The sequence below is a fragment of the Panthera onca genome, chromosome B1, assembly GCF_046562875.1.
Source record: "Panthera onca isolate mPanOnc1 chromosome B1, mPanOnc1 haplotype 2, whole genome shotgun sequence".
Lineage (NCBI taxonomy): Eukaryota > Metazoa > Chordata > Mammalia > Carnivora > Felidae > Panthera > Panthera onca.
The window spans coordinates 3,558,931-3,579,074 of record NC_138342.1 but is presented as its reverse complement, the minus strand read 5'-3'; the positions used below and the strand labels follow the sequence as shown (position 1 = coordinate 3,579,074).

Below are 20,144 nucleotides of genomic sequence, written 5' to 3'. Positions count from 1 at the left end.
TGCTTTTGGGTAAGAGAGCTACAATTTCCTTCAAGAAACCACAGCAGAGAAAGTGACCCACATAGGAGGTACCAACTGCTATAAATACTTGGTGGCAGAGGCTGAGGTCATGCCTTCTGCACAGGAGACACCCAAATAAAACTGGCCAAAATAGCAGAGAAAGTGCCTAGCGGAAAGCCAACAGCGTGGGCACAAATCAGATGCTGCCCGGTCACAGAAACATTTACACCCCAGTCACGGGGACCCCTAGCCCGTGTCCCCTGCTCTGTCCTGTCTCTTTCCACATTCCATGATGCTTTCTCGCTGCGCTGGCAAAACATGTGTATCAACCCACAAACGTCAGAGCCCTGCTAGCCTAACCCCCACGGCCCCTCAGCAAAACCCACAGACGAGTGAAATGTCTTCCAAGTGCGAGAGAGCAGGAAAGTCTAACCCACCGTAACAGGCATCAAACCCACTTAGCCACTTGTAGGCAAACAGTCTAGTCCCGGGTGACTCCCACAGGGTTGGGGTAACAGTTCCCCCACCAGAGGGGCATTAGCACTGACCCTGACTCAGGCGGTTTGAAATCACAGCCACTCGGTGTCGGGTGAGCTATCGTAAGGACCCAAACCGAATCTCTGAAAATCGTACAAGACCTGGACAGAATGTGGCAGAATTGGCCGTCCCGAGGACCACCCAGAGACCTCCCCTCTGCACCCCTTCTCCCTGACAGGGCTCGTCCCTCCCTGCGCCTGTGGGGCCCCGTGCCCCCGGCGGGCTCTCCCCTCCCCCCCGTCCCAAACACGCTTTCGGGAGCCGCTCCTCGGAAGGCACCCCGCACAGGATGCAGTCAGCGAATGTTCCCTGAAATGAGTAAACGGCAACCGCTTTAACTTAACAGGAGCCTTTTCAAAAGCGTTCCCTCTTGGAAATGAGGCCACGAGCTGGGGCAGGCAGCTATGCCTCTCTCTACTCTGGTTTTCTCGTCTGTAAAATGACAAAGGCTGACGATAGCCACGCGCACCCACAGGGCTGTCGTGAAAAACCACGTGACCCAACTCGTGAAACAAGCTCGGCGTCCAGGGCCAGGCACCGGACAGACGCCCAGAAAAGGTCGTTATCATTAGTGGTTACTGGCCAGCGCTCCAAGGGCAAGAGAGTCTATCCGATCTGCAGGCATCATCACAGAAGGACGGCCCCGCGACCACTGGGGTGGAGGTGTGAACAGCGTGTGTCAGGTGCTCGCTATTTCTTTTTACAAACGCCTCCAAGAAGCACGCTTGTATTTGCACGTACGCTGGAGAAGATCCGGGAGGAAATACCCCAAATGCTACTCGTGGTTATTACCCCAAAGGCCGTGAGGAAGAAGCATCCACCTTTCACTCTCCTTCTCACGGAACTATCGGGATTGTCCTCAGTGAGCATCTATGCCCCCTGTAAAGTTCGTCAAAGGGATTGCCCGCCACCCTTCGAAGGAGCGGGCTGCATCAGGAGGGCGCAGTGAAGCCGAGCGAACCCGGGTGTCGGGCCCAGGCGTGACGAGCGCCCGGGAGCCACAGCACAACTTCCTGTGAACACAGAGCACCGTCCCTCCACCTTCTCTCTCGGGCGATAATCCAAGACTCGGACGTCGCGAATTGTCTACGCGAGCTCAGCTTTTTGCACGCGTCTCCCCCGGCGTGGTCGGGGCGGGGGGGTTGGGGTCCCGTCAACCACCCTGCGGGATCTGGAACCGCCCTTCCAAACTCCACCAGCGTGCGCCCGTGCCCAGCGCGGGCGGCCCGTCCCTTGGCGTCTGAAATTGGACCGCGACGCCTCGTGGTCACAAAGGCGCCTCACGCGCGCTCATTTCCACCGCGCTTGGCACAGTGCAGACGGCGGGTCAGGGAGTCACCACGCCGGGAGGCAGCTCGGCAAACACCATCCTCACTCTCCCGGGAGCGGACACGGCGCGTCTCTGGTGACTCGGCGGGTCACCGCCTGCGGCAGGACAAGGCCAGGTCTCCCGACCCCCAGACGGGTGCTGGCACCCAGTCCCACAAAAACTACTCCTAGGTTTGGCTCGCCCCGAAAGCGCTGAACGTCCAGAGGGTAAGTACGCTCCCTCTGGGACTGCGCGGCCCAGAGTCCCGAACACCGGCTGCTGGAGAAGCAGGACATTCGGAGGCGACTTCCTGCCGATCCATCGGACAGAGAAGGCAGCTGAGAGGGAAGGGAATTCACAGACTACGATGAGTCCGTCATCAGAACACACAAAAAGCAAGACAAAACGAAACAATCCCCCTGAGGGGAAGCATGAAGTCTGATGAGCAAATTCGGAACAGATCCGCAACACCGGAAACAGGGTCGTCGAGGCGCAGGGCCAGCAGACAGGCTGCGTCCACGTTACCCGTGGACCTACAACCTCCGAACTTGTGGGGTGAGAGGTCTCTCTGGAATTTGTCGGAAAGGCCATTTTAAATGGTACCATTTGATTCCCACCACAAAAATGAATGTACGTTTCTACACACACACATACACACCATACCTATGGGAATTACACACACACACACACACACACTCAGTTCACATATCTGGGAAGTGTGACGATACCACGATTATTATGCAAAATCGTTCTGGTATGAAGAAACTCAGAGTGTGGTATGCGGTGGTCCATGTTTGGGGGTGGGGGGAGTCACCCTTCTCTGGATGTCAGCAAAACCCAGTGGCTTTGGCTTTATACACAGATTTCATGCTGTCACTACACTGGATAAAGGAAAGAAGAAAAACGAATTTAATTATCAAGGAAGCAGATTTGATTGTTCAACGTACCTGCTTCCCAAAACAATCTTGTAAGTCACATGGCAAATACAATTAACACAGACAACGTCTACAAATTGAGAGGGTTCCTAGCAAGGTTTCCTTTCTCTTATCAAGAAAGCCACAATCCCTAAAAGAAAAAGGGCCTAGACTTCTCCCTTAGAACAAATCTGTATCAAATGGTTTGAAGAGTCAAGACAATTTAGATATGCTTTGAGATTTAAAAGCAGAAAAACCTACATTATTTTCCCACCTGCACTACCTTTCGACTAGACTCAACGAAAAAATTCTCTCACTCTGAAAATTCCCTTCTGCGTGCATGCACACACATGGCTTATAATCCAGGAGGAGGACTAAACAGTGGCACATAATTATTAACTTGTGAAAGGCGATATATATTTTATGCCAGCCTGCCGCAAAAGCAAACAAATTTGGAAATTTAGAAGGCTTAAGTTCAGGTCATGGCTTACCCACCTATATGAGACCAGACAAATTACCTACCCAATCTCTCTTGGCTTCGGTTCCCTACTCTTTAAAATAGGCCCAATTTTTTTTTTTTTTTTTTAACCTAGCTATGAGATTGGCAAGGAACAGACATTTGAGAACATACCGCATTGTCAAGGGTGTGGAAGGCAGGCACTCTCAAACACCGACAGGGCGAGGGTAACACGGCCCAACCCTGATGAAAAGGAACACAGCACCACCAGTCACGACCCCAGGTGTGCACGCCCCTCGATCCAGCAGTAAGAAGACCCACTGCTTCTTCTTCCAAGAGACTGGGAAGCACCTAAACGTCCAGCAGTAGGGAACTGGCAGGAAATAGTGTTTAGGTTACACCTACATCCGTGGTTTTAAAAGAAGACACAATTCTCCATCAATGCTTGGCTGTGCTCAGACAACCTCGCGAGGGTGCAAACGTAGCAGGTCACGCGGTTACAGGAGGCGGATGGGGGACTGGAGCGGGGCCCCTTCTGAACGCTGCCCCGCTGCCTGTACAACACATTCAAAATCCAGGACTAAAGCAAGCATTTTTGACTTGACTACAAGAGCAATTAAGGTGACTACTAATAGTGACCCCACGGGATCGTCGTGTTGATTAAATAAGGAACAAAATGACGGCGCAATTTTAATCGGGGTGTCAGAGAAGCGGTCACGGAAAGGGAGCCGTTCACAGCTCAAAGGATGACAAGGCGGGAAGAGGCAACAGAACACAGAGGAGGCGGGAAAGCACGAACCGTAAGCAGAGCTCTCACGCGGGGCTTCAGGAAAGGGCTTACGCAACGAGTTGGAGTGTAAGGTCGGTGACAGTGAGAGAGAGACAAGCCCACATTTGTAGACTGCACCTAGATCATGAAGGCCTTGAATGCCAAGCCAAGGAATCTGCACGTCTTAACGACGGAAGACCACAAAGGGGGTTTGTACAGACGTGGAACGCTAAGAGCAGGATACCATACGTGATTTCATCCAGACATATGATAGGCTGGAGAGGGGTTAGGAAGCTATCCTAATACAGACAAGACACAACTGGGAGACTGACCGAGGGTACTGGCCCTGGAATCACAGTGCTCTCTGCATACAAGCACCAGGCATTTATTTCTATAGCACTGACTGCCAACTCAAATACAGGCCGCAGCATTCGAGAACCATGTCTGTGTTAACCATCTTGGCCCGCGGTAACAAAATACCGCAGACTGGGGGCATGACCGACAGGAACGTATTTCTCACAGTTCAGGGGGCTGGAAGTCCAAGATCAAGGTGCCTGTTGATGCAGATCCTGGCAAGTCTCCTCGCTGTGGGTTCATCGTGGGGACAGCACGCGAGCTCCCGGCTGTCTCTTCCTACAAGGACCCTCATCTCATCGGACCGGGCCCTGTCCTCACGACCTCGTCTAACCCTATCTACCTCTGAAAGACTCACTTCTACTCCCACCACATTGGCAGACATGTGGCTTCACCACGTGAATCTGGGGGGCCCGTAACAACGTCCTTTCGATCATGTGGAAACAGCAAATGAATAGGAAAAAGGGTAAATTATATGTAAATAAGTTAATATCGTTTACATTGATGATAACCATAAAGGCCAATTTAAAATTTCTGTGATAAGGGGCGCCTGGGTGGCTCAGCCGGTTGAGCGTCCGACTTCAGCTCAGTGTCATGATCTCGCGGTTTGTGGGTTTGAGCCCCACGTCGGGCTCTCTGCCGACAGCTCAGGGCCTGGAACCCACTTCGGATTCTGTGTCTCCCTCTCTCTCTCTCTGCCCCACCCCTCCCCCCACCCCGCTCATGCTCTGTGTCTCTCTCTCAATAATAAACATTAAAAAAAATTATAAAATTTCTGTTATAAAAAGAACGAGAAGCAGAGATAAATGAAAATCAGTTATAAAACGATTTCATTTTGGCGGGGGGTAGGGGGCGGTGCCTGGGTGGCTCAGTTGGTTAAGCGTCCAACTCTTGACCTCAGCTCAGGTCATAATCTCTCAGCTGTGAGATCAAGCCCTGTCCTGTACCAAGCTCTGTGCTAAACGTGGAGCCTGCTTGGGATTCCCTCTCTCGCTCTCTCTCTGCCCCTCCCCTGCTCACACTCTCACCGTCTCTCAAAATGAATGAAGAAGGGGCGCCTGGGTGGCTCAGTCGGTTGAGCGCCCGACTTCGGCTCAGGTCATGATCTCGCGGTCCGTGAGTTCAAGCCCCGTGTCGGGCTCTGTGCTGACAGTGCAGAGCCTGGAGCCTGCTTCGGAATCTGTGTCTCCCTCTCTCTCTCTGACCCTCCCCCGTTCATGCTCTGTCTCTCTCTGTCTCAAAAAAATAAACGTTAAAAGAATTTTTTTTTACAAAAATGAAGGAAGAAACATTTAAAGGAAAACTATTTCACCGCAGATTGAACATCTAGCCTTCCCTCAGTCACACCGTGGCAGGTACACAGACTTTTACTCCCAGCTTTACCACCAAAAACCACGATAGCTTCTCCCCGCTTCCCAGTTTGCCAGTGCAGTCAGTGAGCTGACCCACAGTTCCATACTTTAGTACCAACAAAGGTTAGAAAACTAAACTTCACTGGCCAGGCGGACAAGCTAAGACCAACGGTGAAGGGCACAAAAGATGACATCCGCAGGGATGTGGGTCCACCACAAAATGGACAGTCAAGAGCCAGCTGTGGACAAAGGCAGACTTTCATAACAATGAATGAAAAGCGTAGTGATACCAAGGGAATATTACTGAAGCCTTTTAAATCTCCGAGGTGATGGCCCCAGAGTGCACAGTCGCTGATTTAAATGTCTGTGTGAAAAACTTCCAGAGACCATACGATTGTTACAGAATTCCCAACACATCTGTCATTTCATATTGTTACCCTCAAGAGAAAGATGAGAGACTGAATCTACAAAAAGACAAGGGGCCAGGCCACGTATACACACGACTCTGACCCACAGTCCAATGCAACCCGCCCAGGGAGCCGGCCCCTCACCCACAACAACCTACCCCCTGACCCACAGAGACCCACCCAGGAAACTAGTCCCTTACCCACAGTGACCCACCCAGGGAGCTGTAAGTCAGATCTGCAGGAAGTCAGATTGCTGTCTCTAATCACAGTCCAGGAACCCAAACAATGACCCCTGTGACCTTCGGCCAGGACTTGATCGGTAACGGACAGCTTCCCTAATTTCTGTCCTGCTTCAGACTCAGGACCGACCCGAGAAAGCCACACCTGCTCCCCTGACCAGCCGCATGGACGCCCCCTTCCAGTGGGCCTCCCCAGCTTCCTGAGCAACCCCAACCCCCCTGGCCTCCCCTCCCCGGCCTCCCCAGCCTCTCTGGCCTCCCCAGTCCCCGTCAGGCCCACCCGAGCGCCCTTTCCTCCTCTGGGAAGCTCCCCCACTGCTCTGCCCGCCTCCAAACACAAGTGTGGGTGGCTGACCCCCTGCTCCAGCCAGCGCTGAATCAACAGCTTTTGCCTTTCTCATGTTTGGTCTTCATCTATTTCCACACAAAAAGGTCTAAAAGCAGGGGTTTCTCTCCCGGTGGACACTCTGTAACTTAGAAGCCCGCTGCGGCATATCCCAGGTCTGCAGACATCGTCATATCCCCCCGGTCCTTGCCGCAAAGCCCCACGTGTTGGAGTTCTCAGTCGCTGCCGCACGGCCAGGGAACGACCAAGTGTTAAGGGAAGTTCGAGGGCTTTGGGGGGAAACCCCACAGTTGGCGAGCCTTTCATTTCTCCACTCACAACCGTGTGACCTTGAAAACCTCCCGATACCTCTACGCCTGTGTCTTCGCGTGTAATACAACTCGTATTTACCGCTAGGCTCGTATCAAAGGCGACGCTGCATTCACAGTAGCTCACACTTGGTCCCAGCTGTGGGCACCGTCGCCCCGGCCGCCTCTCCGCCAGACAGAGCAGCAGACGCCTCGGGACGAGGCTGGTGACCCCGCGCCCCGGTGCCTTTCATTCAGCGACGTGCAGTGGCGTCCAGACTCACGGAGGGTCACCAAAGGACAACATTTGTTTCCACTCTTCAGCTTAGGCGTAGGTCCTTCCAACTCCCACTCCCCGGCCCGTCACCGGGAGGTGATTTTCCCACGTCGGCCCTTACTTCCACTTCAGCAACTCGGACGCGGCCCTAGTAACGCCTTCTCAACTCCTCTTCGGCACCAACAACAAAACTTGCATCGGCCACACCGTTCCGAGTGCCTTCCGTGCGGAGCTAGGACCCGGGCACTCGGCCGCACAGCCCCTCCTCCCGCAGCACCCACGCGCCGGCCCCGGTGGCCCCGGGCAGCCTCGGCGGCACGGCAACTCCCCCTGGTCCCCGCCGCACCGGCCCAGGCGGCCCTGAGGGGGCCGGCACGTGGCTGCACAGCAGCGCTCCAAATCTCGCTGCCGACGGCAACACGCCCCAGGTGGCAGGCTCCCAGCCCTCACTGCTGCCACAAGGACCCAGGCTGGGTGACGCTCCTCACCCCTTCCCACCGGAGGCGAGCCGTGACGACAGCCGGTAACGCCGATCGGTCCCATCCCGCTCGGCGCTCGCCGCACGCCTGGCCCACACCAAGCTCCCGGTGGCCGTCGGCCCGCGCCCCCGCTCCCCTTTCCAAGCAGGGGTGTTTCCACGTGGTCCGGGAGGCTCACAGAAGTCCCCGACGAGCCCCGGATTCCACACGGCCAGTACCTGAGCGGCAGAGCCAGAAAGCCAGCCCGGGTCTGGGGGCCTGGGTCTCTGCCATCACCCCCACGGCTCTCCCCGAGCTCGGCGGGCAGCGGACAGACTGCCAGCGTTCGGAGGCTTCAGAAGTGCCCTCCGCGGCGGGACGATGGGGGGTTCGGCGTCGAGGAGGCAGGGTGTGGATCAGCAAGAACCCTTTGGATCCGTGAGGCTGTCTCACCCAGAGGACGGACTAAGTGCCACGTGCGATGTTCTCCACGCGCTGAACAGCAGCTCCCTTCGTACTCCCCAAATACAGGCGCGGCTGGCATCGGGGGCACAGGCGTGGTGACACCCGACTGGGCCTCGCCGGACAGGTGTCCAACGAGGAGGGAGGCACAGGCTCTTGTCTCCCGGCCCAGGCCGGCCCAACGGGCTGAACATCGAAAACTCTAAATGCGGTCACGACGTCCGGAGGACTCCTTTGCCGTGATAACTTCCTCCCTGCACTAAGCACGCAGAGAACTCAGGGAAAGCCACCCAAGTGGGCCCGGCCGGCTGGAATCTTCGCGGAGCTGAGAGCCTCGGCTGCTCGGTGCCACTGTGGGAGTCCCACTCCTGCTCCGCGGCCCACCTCAGAACCGCATCCTGTGCCCTCCCATCCGCCCCCTGCAGCCCGAAGCATCTGGTTCCTGCCTCTGCCAGCATCTGCCGCGCGCCCCGTGCCGCCGTAAGGGCCACCGGGGCTGGGATCCTCCCCACAGACAGGCGCCCTACCTGCCACACGGCTGAGGGAGGGACTGCAGGGAGCACGGACACGGACGACCTGCAGCACCACGAGGGGCGGGCGTCCTGCAGGTCAAAGGCGACAAGAGCCACTGGGCCTCCGGGCAGGAGTCGCCGTGAGCGATTGAGCTGCGCCCTGGACAGCTCCACCGTGACAGTCCCTGGGCACACCAGTCAACTCGGTGCCGAGACACCAGAAAGTCCCAGCACATACAGAGGCCGTGCGGTATGGCGGCCAAGAGCCCAGGCTTGGGCGTTAGCGTCCGAATCCCACCTCCCCTGTGATCTTGAGCGAGTTATTCAACGTCTCCTCACCTCTTGTTTTTAAATTGAGATACAACTGGGGCCCCAGGGTGGCTCAGTCGGTTGAGCACCTGACTTCGGCTCAGGTCATGATCTCGCGGTCCGTGAGTTCGAGCCCCGCATCGGGCTCTGTGCTGACAGCTCAGAGTCTGGAGCCTGCTTCGGATTCTGTGTCTCCCTCTCTCTCCGCCCCACCCTTGCTTGTGCTCTCTCTCTTTCAAAAATGAATAAACATAAAAAAAAATTTTAAACTGAGATACAACTGACACATAACAGCGTACCGGTTGTAGGTATACAACGTGAGGATTTGACGCACTGTGACGTGACCCCCATAAGCCGAGTTCACGTGAATCACCACTTGGAACGCATTGCCAGCTTTTCTTCTCGTCACGAGAACTGAAAAAGAGGCGACACAGTGCTGACAACTGTAGTCCCCAGGAGTCTCATCTCATGTCACCTGCAAGATTTGGACATGCCGACCCCGCGGAGTGGCCGCAGAGATGAAGCGAGAGGCAGGTGCGTGGGACCCGGAAAGCACTCAACCAACCGAGGCGGTCGTGAGGGTGGAGGGGACACAGAACTCCAGAATCCGGAAGTTCTAACATGAATACTACAGTCTCCTTTTCCACCCCTGTCGTCTGCCTCATCATAAAGATACGGCACGTCTGAGCTTCTCAGCGGGTCCCGCAGACCGAATGTTGGGGTTCCCTCAAAATTCCCACGTTGAAACTGAACCCCCAAATGAATGGTCTTAGGAGGCAGGGCTTTGGGGAGGCAATCGGGTCATGAGGGTGGACCCCCCTGAGTGGGATCAGTGCCCTTATAGAAGGGACCCCAGAGAGCCCCAGTGCCCTTCCACCACAGGAACACACGGCAAGACGACACCCTCTGGAAGCCAGGAAGCGGGCCCACGCTGGACACCGAATCTGCCAGCACACTGATCTTGGACTTCTAGCCTGCACAGCGATTTCCGTTGTTTGCCAGCCACCCGGTCTCCAGTATTCTGCTACAGCGGCCTGAGCAGACTGACACAGAGGGCCACTCTTCAAGAACCGGAAAATCCAAATAACCCATCTGGAGAAAAACATCAAGTGACGTATGACCTCCTAACACACAAATCTGAGTTAATCGGGAAGAGGGGATTTTAACGAGAAAATACCAAGCCACGTGTCCTCAAGATTCATCCTGGTTGTCCCCGTCACATTCGTTTCCACAGACCGGAACTGAGAACTGCTTGCTGTAAATGTTCCAGAAATCCTTTACTGTTCAAGAGTCATTCAAAATACAGGATTCCAGAACAATTTTCGAATGCACTCCCCTTTTCTCTTTGGATATCTGTTACACGTGTCTTCATCAAACACCCACGAGGAGGCCTGTGTCCTGCTCCCAAGAAGCCATTTCTGTACACAGCTCCTGCTAGAACGTTCGACACGGGCTGACAGCCCCAAACCTAACTCCACCCACCGTGGCTAAAAATACCCTAGTTTTTGTGGCACCATTACCTAGTGTCCAGCACAAGAACCCATCACTACTACTCCGTCTTTTTGCCTTTTCTTAATATTTTTTATGATTAAAAACTGACCCCCCCAAAGGAGCTTTCCTCGGAGCTATCTGCCTCCAGCGGCACCGCATGCCACACACACGGGCGCGATCGACTAGCATGCACCTGTTCAAGCAAAAGGAGACAAGGATTTCCAAACTCTGAACTCACTGACGCAGCAGCACACAGACCTGAGCGGACAACGTGAGGTTTACAAAGCGAGGGCACAACTTAGCTATGACATGGGCAGGGAAGAAACACGTTGGAAGAGGGTGTTTGAAAACATACAAAAGCTATGTTCTAACACCTCCAAGGATTGAAAGGTCACTTCTTTTCCATATTGGAAAACGGATAATGGGCGGAAAGGTAATTCTTGAAACTACTATCCAATATTTCAGGCTGTGTTAGATAATCCAACTGAGAAGCCATTTTTTTTCTTAACATTTATTTATTTTTGAGACAGAGCGAGACAGAGCATGAACAGGGGAGGGTCAGAGAAAGAGGGAGACACGGAATCCGAAACAGGCTCCAGGCTCCGAGCTGTCAGCACAGAGCCCGACGTGGGGCTCAAACCCACGGACCGCAAGATCATGACCTGAGCCGAAGTCGGACGCTTAACCGACTGAGCCACCCAGGCACCCCGAGAAGCCATTTAAAAATAAACCTTTTCGGGGTGCCTCGGTGGGTCAGTCGGTTGAGCGTCCGACTTGGGCTCAGGTTCATTGAGTTCAAGCCCCGCGTCGGGCTCTGCGCTGACAGCTCAGAGCCTGGAGCCTGCTTCGGATTCTCTCTCTCTCTCTGCCCTTATCCCACTAATGCTCTGACTCTCTCTCTCAAAAATAAATAAACATTAAAAAACAGGTTTTTTAAAATAAACCTTTCCTCCAGGATGAGGAGCACAATAAAACCACATCTGACCACATCCTTGAAACAAGAAAGGATGGGACTTTAAAAAATATATATAGGGGCACCTGACAGCTCAGTCAGTTAAGTGTCTAACCCCTGATTTCAGCTCAGGTCATCAACTCACGGTTTCATGGGCTCAAGCCCTGGGTTGGGGTTTTCACCGACAGCATAGACCCTGCTCAGGATTCTCTCTCCTCTCTCTTTCTGACCCGCCTCTCTAAATAAATAAATAAATAAATAAATAAATAAATAAATAAAATATTTTTTTCAGGAATTACAAAGGAGTTCTTAAAATTTTTTTAAATAGTAACGATGAAAAATTCATAGAAGAGTTTAGAGAAAATGTTTGAGAAATCTTCCAAAAAAGGAAAACAAAAGACAAAGAAGTGAAGAAACAGAAGAACGCAGACCTATAGAGGAGTTCAATGCTCAGAATAAAGGACAGGCGTCCACGGATGGGACAGACTCACCAAGTGTCCGACACAAGGAACAAAAACAAGACCCACATCATGGCATTACCGTCACAAAATTTCTAAACACCTGGAAGAACAGAGGCCTAAAAGATCATGCAGAAGAAAACGCGAGTCACATGCAAAGGAAAGGCTTTGGACACACTGACCATCACATTGGAGGCTGGATCTGAGCACTATCTTCAAAATTCTGCAGGAAAATGCTTTCTAGCCCAGAACTCTATACTCAAATGACCAATAACATGGAAAGGAAAATATAACAAGGAGAGGAAAATATTCCAAATTATGTAAGATCTCAACTCTGTATGTACGTACGTATGTATGTATGTATGTATGTATATTTTTTGACAGCTACTGGTGGATATGCGAAACCAAAGTAAGAGACAAAACTTAAAAAGGAGGGATCCTGACCCCAGAGAGTGAAAGGAGCTCTCTCTCAGGGTGACAGGGAAGGTCTAAGAGGACAGTGGCAGCAGGCCTAGCAAGCAACCACTGGAGAGGAAAGGCAGCAGGATGGGAGGTTCAGAAGAGTTATCCTAAGAAAAGGATAAAATGGATGATTCCCCGGTGCCTGTGGATGTACTGAGAGGAGATTTACACTGCCGGGGTGAGGGGTGAATAAAGCACAGATACAAAAAAAACTAAGCAAAACAAACTCTAGGAAAAAGAAAGGAAATGCAATCAAAACAGACTAAACATCTCAGCTGTGAGTAACGTTTCCACAGTTGTAATAAGTGCTGCTGAATACTTCAGCAGAACCTTTGACATAATCGCACAGGGAGCACAGGGCGGAAAGAGGTGGCAGTGGGAGGAAGGGGTGGGATAAGTGACCCAAATTGGCTTCTAAGTAGTAGGATGTTCCACACACGCACAATCTGGAAGAAAGAGCTGAAGCATTAAAATGATGGCCTCTGAGGAACAGGAATCAGGGTGGAGAAGGGTGGAGTAGGTGACGGCTGTGTTTTTGTTCTAAGTCTCGCAGAACTTTTGACTCTTAAAACTATGAGCCTGTATAACTTTGCTCGAAATGAGTATTAAATTTTTAAACAAAATCTGATACTCAATATCACATTGAGCGATACGTTCTTCAACGGTCTGGAACCCAACCCCTTCGAATGGCAAACTGGAACTCCTCTCCCCGCTAAACACGCACGGGAAGCACAGACACACAAAATGTTTGCCCAGGATTACAGGCCGTTCCTGCGTTCCTGAAGGCCAGCCTAAAAGTCTTAGAATTCTAGATTCTTCTTTCTTACAGGCAGCTTATTTCAAATCAGAGCTTGTCACTTACCGTAAAAGAAAAAAACATCCTTATGAAACAATCATTAAAAACACCTCCGCGATCAAATGCGGTCATGCTCATTTGAGTACGCGCTGGTGATTGTCACCAGTTGTTTCCCTGACCACAAAAGGCACCTCATTCCCAACTATCAATCCAAGTGCAAACGTTGTTTATTGGGTTTTGCCTCAGCCGTGAAACAGACTCTTAAACTCAGGAATGTGACTCCCTGTTGGGTTGACTCAGCTGTTTCCATTCTAGAAATGGATGTGGATTCATGCACTCTGCCCCATGGGGTCAGTCCTTCCTGTAAACCTTGAAAAGACAAGGTCCCAAATGCCCCACATGAGTGGCTTTTCTTTTCTTTTCTCTTTTTTTATTATTTGAATCCAAGATAGTTAAAACAGAGCGTAATACTGATTGCAAGAATAGAATTTAGGGATTCATCATTTACATATAACACCCAGTGCTCATCCCAACGAGTACCTTTTTTTTTTTTTAAGTTTATTTATTTACTGTGAGAGAGAGAGACAGCCCAAGTGGGGCAGGGGCAGAGAGACAGAGACGGAGAGAGAGAGAGAGAGAGAGAAAGAGAGAATCCCAAGCAGGCTCCGCACTGTCACCGCAGAGACCTACAAAGGGCTCAAACCCACGAAACCATGAAATCATGACTTGAGCTGAAACCAAGAGTCGGATGCTTAATCAACTGAGCCATAGAGGCACCCCATGGGTGGTTTTTCTAATAGAGGAATTACTCTAATGACTTCTTGGCAAAACTTCTCTAATTAGAGCGGACCACTTCAATACTCCAAAGCAAAAAAGTTTCTTGGCTTTTGACTGACCTGTCTCTCATGCAAAAAACCCCACCCCCAGCACAACAGCGAGTCAGAAGAATTGTCCTGTCATATACTAGGAATCTTAACAGCCCTGCCAATTTGCTTAAAATTCTGGTGCCTTAGTTAACTTATATATTAACTAGGATAACAACAACTTGATCAGATGTTGTCATAATTAGATCAGCTACTTGTGGGAGGCAGAGTAATGGCCCCCAAAGACGCCCATGACCCAATCTCTGGAACGTGACTAGATCGCATTACATGGCAAAGGGACTTTGCTACAGGCCTTAGAGGGGGAGGTTATCCTGGGTTACCTAGGTGGGCCCCATCTTATCACATGGACCCTTAAAAGCAGAGAACTTTCTCCAGGCAGGAGAAGAGATATGGCAGAGTTGCGGCAGGCTTCAGTGGTCCTTACTGGTTCTGGGCTCAGGGGTTTGTGTGCAAGGACCAGAAGAGGCCTCTAGGAGTCGTGGGCGGCCCTCCGGCCGACAGCCAGAAAGGAAACGGGGGCCTCAGTCCAACAGGAACTACATTCGGCCGATAATCTGAATGAGCTTGGAAGCAATTCTCCCCCAGATTCTCCAGGAAGGAACACAGTCCTGCCAATGCCTTGTTTTTTGTCCGGTGAAGCCAGAGGCAGACTTTCAACCTACAGAACAATGACATAACAAATTCGTGTAGTTTGAAGCCACTGACGTTGTGGCAATTTGTTACAGCAGCCGCAGGAGACCCATACGGTGGTCGATGCGAGAATACCCAGCAGAGTGTTGGTCACGCTGTTGACATATTCAGCAAGAGGACACGGACTTGAATCAACAGGCAAATCAACAGGCAAGGATGGCCGTCCAACACAACACATTACGGACCTGTTCCGATACACGCAGATTTGGGGAATTACAAACTGCCCGGAACATTTTGCAGATTTCAGGTTTGGGGTAATTCACTGCCCTTCAACTTAGAAACATCCCAATGCCTGCCTTGCCCGATAAACTCTAAGCGCCACGCAGGAGAATAAATGCTGGACTGCGTGCACCAACCCGGCCCCCAAACTCTCCTGCATACCTGTGGCGGCACTTAACTGCACCGCACTGAAATGACACCCAGGTCTGCTTCTCCCACTGGACTGTGGAGCCCCAGCTCTTCCCAGAGAAGTCACCGCGCCCCAGCTTGTATCTGCACGTTGACCGCAGTACTCGGGCATGCCACAGAAAATCTGTACAAACGTCTGCTGAGCTATGTGACCGGTACACCGTCATATAAAGTGGGTTCCTTGAGGACCGGTGCTGTGCTTTATTAGCCTCCGTATTCCTCCCACTGCCATGCCTGGGAGCTCAGAGGCACAGAGTGGTTGGTGGAGAGGAAGAAAAGGCAGGGGGAGAACAAGAGAAACTGGGAGGTACTGCAGTTTCCAGGGCAGCCTGGCCGATGGAGAGGGAGGCCCGAGAAAAACTGGGTGCTGACCTGAGAAAAACTGGGTGCTGAAATCAGGCTTGCACTGATGCCCGCTGCTCTCTCATGTGAACGGCAGGACATGCCTGGCTGCCCTTGACCTCAGACTGCCTATCGCCTTTTCCCACGTCGACAGGTGGCTCAGGTACTGAAACCTCAAGAAAGTAGGCTTCGTTAAAGGAGCACCCACGGGATGGCACAAAACTGAAGACACTGTTAAGGGCTCGGTTCCACGCCTCCAAGAGCCTTGCTTACGGAAAACGGGGGCAACTGCTCGCGGTGCTTCCCCGCAATGCTGAAGTGTCCAGCAACAATGCCAATTACAGACTAAAAACAATCCTAGATGAAGTTGCCCGATACACTCACGTAAGGGCTCATATGTGCGTCTGAAAAACTTGGATTCGTTACATTCGTAATCAAGCCTTTTTTTTTTTTTTTTAAATCTTTGGCAACAAAATATCTTACAACTTACAAATTCTGCCACATTCCTGATTTCGTTTCATCCTCAGAACAATCTCTTGAGCGACATGGAAGAAGCAACCTAACAGCTAACTCCATTTCACAGCTGAGGGAGCTGAAGTCCCCGGGAAGCACTCGAACGTCACGAAAGCCTCACCGGGAGCACGTCTCTCATTGACGTATCCCGTCCAAAAGATCCCAGGTGAGTGACCTTCGATGCGTCACCTGAATTTACATCTTGCCAACATCCAAAAGGATCTCGAGGAGGCTTAATCACAGGCACGTGTACGGTAAGGACTTTAAAGTGGAAAAGAGAGAAGAAAATCCATTTGGTGGGTGACACGGGGCGTGGGGTGGAGGGTAGGCCTGAAGACCAAAGGCTGACTTTGAGCCAAGTGATACGCAAAAGAAAAAGGTGATTTACAGAACATCATAATCATAAAAAAAGGAAGCACCATCAGGGCTTTAAAGCAGGATGAATGAGGCCTTGGGTGGGGGCCCCTGGGGGAAGGGGAGGGGTCCTCTCTTCCCTCAGTAAAGAGCAAGAGAGGACAGCTTTGAAATGCAGAGTCCAAACTCTATCCCCGGGCATTCCATTCCCTAGAGGCTCCTTTCCATTGGGTCCATATACGAACCCAGCCAGCTACACACGAAATAAATGGGTCTTCTCGAAGCAAAATGAGCATTAACCAGTTAGCTTTCAGTGAGGACATGACTGCATCCTAAGAAGACCGCAGAGAAGATCCCTGTGGAGTTTCTGAAGGCCCCTCCTAAAATAAAATCGCTAACAAAACAAACCACATGCCGCATGTAACAAAGTACATTTTTTTTTTAATTAAGACTGCAAACCGAAAAAAGGAACCAAACTCCTACTGCGTGAAGTGAAAAAGCTTAATTCAGCGGCACCACAACCACACAGCTATCCCCTATTTTTAAGCCCTGAATCACCCACACAAGAATATCAGAGAAAACTGTGTATCCTTTCTACAGCCAGACAAGTGGCTTTCAGTGAATCAAGCACAGCAAATTCCCATTTTACCGAACAGATACACTGGAGAGGAGATTAACAGCTGAAAGGGTTAATTACCATATTCCTTAGAACTGGAGTTGCCTCACAGGCCATTTAACTGGAGTTGCCTCACAGGCCATTTAACGTAGGCTGTGATTTCTTGCAAGTAACCGTTTTACACTGTGCTTGGCGCCTTTTCCTAAAGTCACATCCACCTACTCAAGGCACTCCCAAATTCCACTCATTTCCGACTCCCCAAATTAAAATGTCTGCTAGAGACGGGACACACGGAAGCCTTCACACGGCTTGGGCTCAGGTTCATTGAGTTCGAGCCCCGCGTCGGGCTCCGTGCTGACAGCTCGGAGCCTGGAACCCACTTCGGAGTCTGTGTCTCCCTCTCCCTCTGCCCCGCCCCCACTCATGCGCTCGCTCTCTCTCAAACGATCGACTGAACGCTGCACACACGAGTTCTGCACCCAACTTCATAGAGGAAAACATCAAATCAATCTGATACGGCGAAGATGTTGCAAGTACAGCACAGTTACGAGGAAAGATCGAAACGTTGCTTAAGCTTCCATCACACGCTCTGGTCCTCAAATCTGAGATAAAGTATACAGCCATGCGACTAAACCCTCCGAAGAAAAAAGAAAATAAAAGAACTTCCACTTTGGATCCTACGCCTTCAAAGATCTCCACTTTTTATACACTCCTGCTAAGAGAACGTTCCTCTGCTCTATTCTGTTGAAATAATTTAAAAAATTAGGGCTGAGAAGTTTCTTCCCTCGATTAAGACTCTCAGAGGGGAATAACGTGATGCCCAGAGGGGTGGCTTTGCAGGAACAAACAGCATCCATTCTGGAGCCAGAATTAGAAGGCATAAATGCCAAGCCAGTACCCTGTAGGCACGGTGCGACAAGCACCAGGAAGAAACCGCGACCCCTTTGGAGAGCTGACATGTGGAACCACGGTATAGAAACGAAGCTCCCTTGTTTAAAGGACACCTCTTCTCAGCTCCGCGCACACACGGTGCCCACCTGTACCGGAGCATCCGGCGGGCCCTACCACGGCTCACCACTCTGTCCCTGAAGACCACAGAGGGCAGGACAGAGATTTCAGGGAAGGTTTCGGACAGGAGATGCTGCTGAAAGCGGCAGGTAAGAAGGGGTAGGAGCCTGTTTCCCATTCTGTGTCTCCCTCTCTCTGCCCCTCCCCCATTCATGCTCTGTCTCTATCTCAAAAATAAATAAACGTTAAAAAAAGAAATTTTAAAAAAGGGGCGCCTGGGTGGCTCGGTCGGTCGGGCGTCCGACTTCAGCTCAGGTCACCATCTCGCGGTCCGTGAGTTCGAGCCCCGCGTCGGGCTCTGGGCTGATGGCCCAGAGCCTGGAGCCTGCTTCCGATTCTGTGTCTCCCTCTCTCTCTGCCCCTCCCCTGTTCATGCTCTGTCTCTCTCTATCTCAAAAATAAATAAACGTTAAAAAAAAAAAAAAGAAGGGGTAGGAGGAGTCAGAACTACAGCAGCTACAGGTGGGTGGGGGGGTGGGAAGAGTGGAACGCAGACAAGGGTCTGCACCTTCTGGGTTTTACAAAAGCAACAGCTGCATTTTCAGCACAATTTCGTCCAGTACTGCTATTTACACGCTATCTTGCCCACAAAGCATTTCAGTTTGGCCATCAGAACTACTTCTGCCTACACCTCAGTCTTCGGTCTTGGTCCAGAACACCACACTCTTAAAGAAAAGAAGAGGCTGTCTTGTTCAGCTGTGCATCCCCCAGGGAAGAGACTCATCCCGGGGACACTGTCGGCGTTTCCGCTTTATTTAGGTGGCGGGGCATCCAGTCTTGAAATCTGAGTTTCTCCATCCACAGCCTCACCCTGGCTATCCCTTTGTCGACTTGACCTCTAACTGTAACTGCCTTGGCCTCATTCCGTGGGTGTGGATGCTCCTCCTTCAAATGCGTTTTCCAGCCCGCCAAATTCTTGTGAGAGTTCCCTCGACTCTCCAGGCGCTGAGAGCTGCAAAGTTAAATCTGGCTTTCCAGATTTTTTTTTTTTTTCCTTCCCAATCCTAACGGAAGAAATCAAGAAGCACCGGGCAGAGGGGCTCGGCTCCCTCCAATCAGAGCCTGCTCTTGCACCGGAGCAGGAAACGCCGCGGCCTGACTTGCGCGGTCCCTGGGCGGGCCAGTGACAGCCTCGCGGTCCCCAGGGACCCGCCAGGGAGAGGCGTGGGTTCCAGAAGTGCAGCCCGGGATGCCGCTCCCCATTTCTGCTCATTTGGCGGAAGAAAAACGAAGGCGATGAAAAAGGGAGTCAGCTGTCCTACCCAGGCCAGCTGCGCCCCGTGCACCCCGCTACACCCTGCCTGCCAGGAGCCACCACCCACACAAGGACGCCCTCACCGCACAGGCCACCACACACACACTCACAGGGGTGGGATCACACCCCTGCAAGCCCCCAGGTGGGGCGGGGGGCAGGGGCCGTCTCCCAACTCACAGGGTGACCAGGACACCGGCGGCAGGGGTCCACGCAGGGCCACCGTGGGTAACACACATTCACTTGACCAGTCATGGAGGGGGGCAGAAAGACAGCGCCGCTCACACTCACGGGGACCAGGACCCGCACGCTCAGAGTCCCTGCCGTCACCCTCAGTGAGACACAGTAGGCCGGCCACACCATGGGCGGAGGGAGGACACAGCACGCAGGACGTCCCGGATTCCCCACGCGCAAGGGCCGACGCAGACCCACCTTCACCGACACACTGCACCAGCCACACCATAGGGGGAGCCAGGACGGAGCCGGAACCCCCCGCTCTCGGCGATCAGAACCCCCGCGGGCGTTCACGCCGGGGGGCCACGCGGGGTCGCAGCAGGCGCAGAGCCCCCTGGGTGCCACCCAAGGCGGAGACAACGCCCGGGCGCCCCGGATGCGCGGCCGCGGGGTCAGTCCCGATCTTGGTCCTGCGAGGCTCAGGGTGGCGGCTGCCACCTCGGGCCGCGACCCCGCGGTGCCCCGCTTGGACCTGCCACACCCGGCGCGGGGACCCCCGCCGCCCGGGACTCCGTCCGACCCCTGGGCCTGCGCGCGGCCCCGAAACCCCGGTCCGGTCGGCGGAGCCCCCGCCTGTCCCCCACCGAGGAAGAACCTCGCCCAATTCCGGACCCCCCCCCGCCGGGCCCGGGACC

The 20,144-nt window shown here is 52.7% G+C and overlaps 1 protein-coding gene across 6 annotated transcripts in view; it reads right to left on the bottom strand.

Moving 5' to 3' along the window:
* AFAP1 (actin filament associated protein 1) overlaps nt 1-20,144 on the bottom strand; it is a 146,216-nt gene that overhangs the window by 125,547 nt on the left and 525 nt on the right. The window contains exon 1 of one of the 6 annotated variants that reach the window (XM_060655492.3): nt 9,289-9,382. The exons of the other annotated variants lie outside the window; for them this stretch is intronic. The gene's annotated coding sequence lies outside the window, so the exon portion shown is untranslated. Of the gene's footprint in view, nt 1-9,288; nt 9,383-20,144 lie in introns of those variants that run through there. 6 annotated transcript variants of the gene reach the window in all.